The sequence below is a fragment of the Haliaeetus leucocephalus genome, unplaced genomic scaffold, assembly GCF_000737465.1.
Source record: "Haliaeetus leucocephalus isolate CR32 unplaced genomic scaffold, Haliaeetus_leucocephalus-4.0 Scaffold101, whole genome shotgun sequence".
NCBI lineage: Eukaryota > Metazoa > Chordata > Aves > Accipitriformes > Accipitridae > Haliaeetus > Haliaeetus leucocephalus.
In genome coordinates, this window is record NW_010972537.1 from 2,560,821 (window position 1) to 2,566,820 (window position 6,000).

General features: G+C 37.4%; 1 protein-coding gene across 2 annotated transcripts in view; it reads right to left on the bottom strand.

Moving 5' to 3' along the window:
* Window positions 1-6,000, bottom strand: part of MYH9 (myosin, heavy chain 9, non-muscle) — a 79,303-nt gene that overhangs the window by 65,232 nt on the left and 8,071 nt on the right. The gene's annotated exons all lie outside the window — the stretch shown is intronic.

Below are 6,000 nucleotides of genomic sequence, written 5' to 3' on the forward strand. Positions count from 1 at the left end.
TCATGCGCCTCCACCATAGTTAACAACTTCTCCACAAGCGTATACACTATGGTGCGGTGGTGGTGAGGCACTGGAGCAGGTTGCCCAGAGAAGCTGTGGATGCCCCATCCCTGGCAGTGTTCAAGGCCAGAGTGGATGGGGCTTTGAGCAGCCTGGTCTAGGGGAAGGTGTCCCTGCCCGTGGCAGCAGGGTTGGAACCAGATGATCTTTAAAGTCCCTTCCAACCCAAACCGTTCTATGATTCTATGATGTTCTCATTATCCACACAAGCAAGAGCTGAACCATTACTGCTGTTGTACTTTTTCCTGATAGAATTGGTATAATACAGCATGGTAATATTTATCAGTTAAATCTACATCAAGTTTTTAGAACTAAAAATCTACCTATATAGTCCTGCCCCTTAGAAAAAAAAAAAAGTTAAATTTTGCCATGTGCAAAAATTATTAACTCCCACTATGTGGAAGAAAAGATAAACTGTGCACACGTATATGACAGTGCTATGCAGACAATACGTAGATAATTTTTAGAAGTTACACCTGTTTGTCTAATAAATTGGCAATCCCTTTTTTAAAGAAAAATTATGACTAATACACCTTCCCCATCCCATTTGTGCGTTCTCCTTTCTCATCATATACGCATTAAACTGCAAACTCAAGTTCATCTGCACAAAACTTTGACTTGGGAAGGGCCATTAAAACAATTCAGAATAATTTACTGCGTAATGAAAGGTCAAAGACTTCAGTATCTGCTATAAGCATTCATACTGCAATATAACCCAGATGATAAAAGCTAAGTGAACTGGTTTAAGTCACAAATGTTAAGTCACAGTTTAAAGAGTTTTTGTGCCTGTGAAGAAATCTTATTTTGTACTTATGCTCCTCTAAGAAAGAAAATTTCCTTTGTCAGTAAACAGACACATCCATTTGAAACATGACAGTTTCAAGTATCCAATTACTTAACTATTGTAAATAGTCTACCATATACCTGTATCCACACTCCCATATCCAATTATGTAAACAATCCTGTAAAGCCTGAACGCATTTTGCTTGATGTCAAAAAGAGATAAAAACATCCCTATCTCTGAACAACACCTATGAAGAATAAAATGCATTAAGTGGTACTCTGCTAAAAAAATAAAATTCATTAATAAAAAAAAATTATTTCTTGGACCACTTCAGATGCATTTACAAGCAAAAAGTAACTAAAACTGTTTTCTAGGTAGTTACCTGCAATCAGGAATTTATGAATTAAGTTGCCTGTTTCTGGACACCTTCATCAACTACCTACCTCCTCAACCACCCAAAAAAAGGAAGAAAAAAGACCAAAGAAGAATGTCAATACCTTCCTCTACATTTTAAACTATGAATGACATGGCCAAAACGGAAGTCAGAGAGTATTTTTCTTCATCTACATTTAAAAAACGATCAAAAGTCAATTTACCTCATCAATCAACTAGTTCCAAATGCTTAGCCAGGAACTTTCTCATCCAGTTCATTGGTTTGACTTCATATTTACGTTCAGTATTTGTTGTCAAATTCTTACATTTGAGCATCTTGTATTCATTCAAATATGCCTAAGTCCTAAGATGGACTACCAATTTAAGAAAAAGAAACACTATCAGTGAAAATTAATTTATACTCACACATTTCAAAATAGTTGATTTTATTGATTCTGAGCACAGCAAGACTAGAATCTCTTGCACCAAATGGCAAGCAGACCTACAGTGTAACAGTTCCTGCCAAAAAGAGCTTACTGACTAAAAAATTACCTACCAACTGATACAACAGTTGTTTTAAGTCAGTCACATTTGGAGAAAAAGACAGAAGCAACTGAAATTAATTTTTTTTCATGGCAATTTTGCTGTAGGTTTCCTTTTTTTTTTCTTGGATATTTAAATCAACTCTAAGTACGTCAGTAAAACTAGCTGGATCAAGTGTTGGCCACAACTGACTTTAACCAAAGTCAAATCTACTGCACCTCCAACGTGGATTAGAAAAGCCTAAATTCAAGCGAACTGGTGAAGTCTTGACCTTAAAAGAAAAACACCAATGAGGATATGCTCATCACTACAAACAATAAAAAGGGAAGTAACCTATTATAAGAACATGCTTTAAATCTTACATTTTAAACAGAAAGCTGCCCAACAGGAAGAAAAAAATACCTGACTGCACGGGACTGTCAAAGTTGAGCTGTAAAGTTTCTCTAAACCTCTTTTCTTACGAGTCTGAACGCCTACTTTGCTTTCATTCAAATCAGAACTCCAGTTCTGCGTTGAGGCATATATCACAATGGATTTCCTGCCGAGACTCATTAAAATGGTAGTTCTTGATGAATAGAAGTATTCATCAGTTAAGGAGACTTTACGATACAGATTTCCAAGTTAAGTTCCCCTCAACATATATTAATTATTAGCTTGAATTTACTGAAATCACTCATCCATGTGGTTTTATTTACTACTCTCAGTAGAGTCAGCATACATGCATTAGGAGAAATTTAAATTTCTAGTCATGAAGACAAGCAGAACCCAAACCCTATGTACAAAACTCCAGAGGCATAAGTTTCATAAAGAGGTCATGGAGTCAAACCACAGTATGCAGAGCTATATTTCATTATACCTCTCTGCGTCCAACAGCAATACATTTGTGATACTTCTATAAGAAATAATTTGCAGTAGACAAGCACGCCAGATCAATTTTAGAGTTTCCACTTTGCTACGTTTAAAAAGAACATGACTTAGCAGTACTAGCTCTGGAAGTATCATACAGTGAAATCAATCACAGTTCCACCACTGGAAAACTGTAGACACTACTATGTCTTTAGACTTTTTAGGATGTTCAGAAAGGCAATATATTGTGCTGAATAGTAACAGGCAAAGGGCCATTAACCAAAAACAGGGACTAGCCCATTACGCTGAACATGACTGGGTTGGAATGAGGTCAGAAGATGTTAAGCCACTACAGTAGCCTAGGATTGCAAGACAAATCGGTGTTGAGATTATTACTTCAAGTACTCAGAACAAGTTCTCACAGCCACTAAACAAAAAAGTGAAGCCGATAAACCATAATTAAGATGAACTTGTAAATTGATGCATTTCATTTAGTTGGACAACACCCGTTTGCATTAGCTTCCAGGGCAGAAGTTGCATTTGTGTTTTTGTCTCATCACACTCTATTTAAATCAGGTTGCTAGTTTCCATCTCTTTCTACGCTAGGAAATTCAATTAGAACCACAGTGTGCTTTAACTAAAAAGAAATTTAAGGTACAAGGTCACCAAGCCACCATTAAGCTAGAGCAATTGCCAGCAAAAACAATGCCGCTGTAGGCAATCCTATGCTATTATAGTTTTGTTCCAACCCACAGAAGACTTAACATCAGGCACACAATTTCTCTACTTAACATGCAAACAGCTGTGCCTCAATTACAAACTACAAAAACAAAGACTAGTAAGATATTTATACAAGAAATCAAAGACAAAAATGGATGTTAGAGGGCACCGAGTGCATTATTGAGTCAAACAAAAACATATTAAATCATACACTCAGGATTAAAGTTTTGGACACCTTTTAGTAGGTGTACACACTAACTCTGAGCCTCTAAAATGCACTTCAGCCATCAGTGAGCTTCAGCACATTACCCAATAACCTGAAGTTACCATGCAAGAAAGCAGATGTAGTGCACAGGGGCAGGGAATAAGACAACCTTAACTTTGACTTCCCCTTTCGGTAAACCTCGCATTCACCAGATGGGTTCCTGTACCTCCAGTGGGTCCGCTTATAATCTCACCCTATTATAGCCACACGAAGTCATAAACAACATGAATCTGGGCAAGACACAGGCCTAGGGATGGGGGGGTAGAAGCAGAAGATTCAGCAGAATCAGCTCAGAAATCACAATACCTCTGACACGTGTCCTGTCCCGTCTGTTCGGTATCCTGGAGATTAACAGAACAAAACCTGAATTTTTGGGTATAGACAGACTACTTTAATCTCCCAGTACAACTGAAGTATATTTTCATGTAGTTAGTAGCCATGCGGATACACATACACTTCCTTGTACCTGCATGTGAATAGTCTGACAGAGGACTAACCTGTGAATTATTAGTTATTATAAACATTTAGCACATTATTTTTCAAGACCTGCCAAGATAATAGTGGTTCAAGTTTTCAAGATAGTTTGTTGCAGTGGTAAGTCTCCGCATTTGTAGTAGAAATATTTGCAGTGCCAAGTACTGTTACAAAGAGATTTAAGCACCTGTGGCATCTGACTCCACCACAATTTTCAACTCAAAGATGAGTATTAGAGCTACCACCCGCTACACAGTTTGAACACTCGCCAACTTTTTCATAATACCAAAGTAATGTGCTGGACAACACAGATTATTTCAGCCTCCTAAGTGAGAAATTCTTCTAATCTTCCCTACAACTTTACTGGACAAGTAATTTTTATTTTTTTTTTTTTATATATTATTATTATTATTACTCATTCATTACTGATTCACTTAAAAGATTACAGTGTACCTCTTACAACCCATTTGTCTTAAAATGTTCTGAAGCATATCAAAAATCCTCCTAGAGGAAATAATGAAAAAAGCTTATTCTTTCTTTTTCTCTTCAGACAAAAATATCACCCTGGCAACTTTTTTCTTATGAGAATGACCTGAAAGAAAAAAAATAATCCCAGAACCATGGCAGAAATATCTAACAATCCATGCAAACAAAGTCCAATAAAAGGCCATCAGTTTCTACACCCATTCTTCTGGGACAGACAGAACCTGACTATTTAGCCTTCCTGTTTATACAGAAAGAGCCACATGCTACCTGGCAGAGCAAACTTTTGAGGTCGAAGTCTCTTCTCCAGAGAACTTCCAAAATCAGATCTTGGCTATACAAGTCAAGTATCCAAGAGATGACACCGTATTACAAAAAGAACCACGTAACTCACCAGCTTGGTGCTGGTCATACTCACTTTGAGGTTCCAGGTCAGTAAATATGAGATGTTCAGACCCCCGTTTCTATCCACTACTAGCAGTTTTGCAGCTACCTTAGGGTTAGTGAAAATTTTGCCTGTCCACCTCCAGAAAGACAGCATGCACACTATGAATAAGCACAACAAATAAAGCTGTCAAGAAGCAGAACACATCAATTTAAACAGTTCCACCTGACACAGAGCTTCACAGAACTGTTGCATGATTTCACTTTAGTTATTTTTACAAGGTCAGATTAGCAGCATAATCTGGTGTTTATACAGTTTTGGCAATTGTGATTAACAACTTCAAAACTCTTTTGTGCTAAAGACAACTCCACTTACATTTATCAATTGCTTCCTCCTCATTACAACTTTCTAGTTAACAAAAATATTTGCTTATCTCATTTAAACTTCGGGAGAGAGCGCTACAGTTGCAGACAGTGCATCTGTAAGTCAATACATATCTGCACTATGATTTGCCATTTTTACTGGAATGCCATGGATAAGTGAACTTAGTCACATTGTTACCTAGTGAGTAATTTCAAAAGCATCTTTACACAAGCAGTAACTGATTAGAGCGCTGTTACTTTAGAGTTAAAACTTTACCATATCTAGCCTTACAGACAGGAGACATACAGGAGAGTTAAGGATGTATAATTTAATCTTTCAAGCCATGGTTCAACAGCCTCCATGCAAATTAGCTTATATTTCTTTATAGTGTAGGGCAGAGGCACAGAAATCACAGTCTGCAGGCCAAAGTCCATCTACTAAAATATCTCTTCAAGTTTGAAGCACAAATTTCTTACGCATTACTTGAGAGATTGTTCTGTTTAGGACAGACCTGCTCACTTAGAAAAGAGCTTAGGTTCTTAGTCCACTCTGATGGAGTGTGGCTCAGGACAGGATGACATAGGATACAGAAGAAAAACCTGTGGAAGAAGAAAGATGAACACAAACGGTGTTTCAAGAATAAAAAAAGGTGGAAGGAAAGGAGGAAGGAAAGGAACTGTAAGGGGGGGGGAGGGGGGGCGGAAT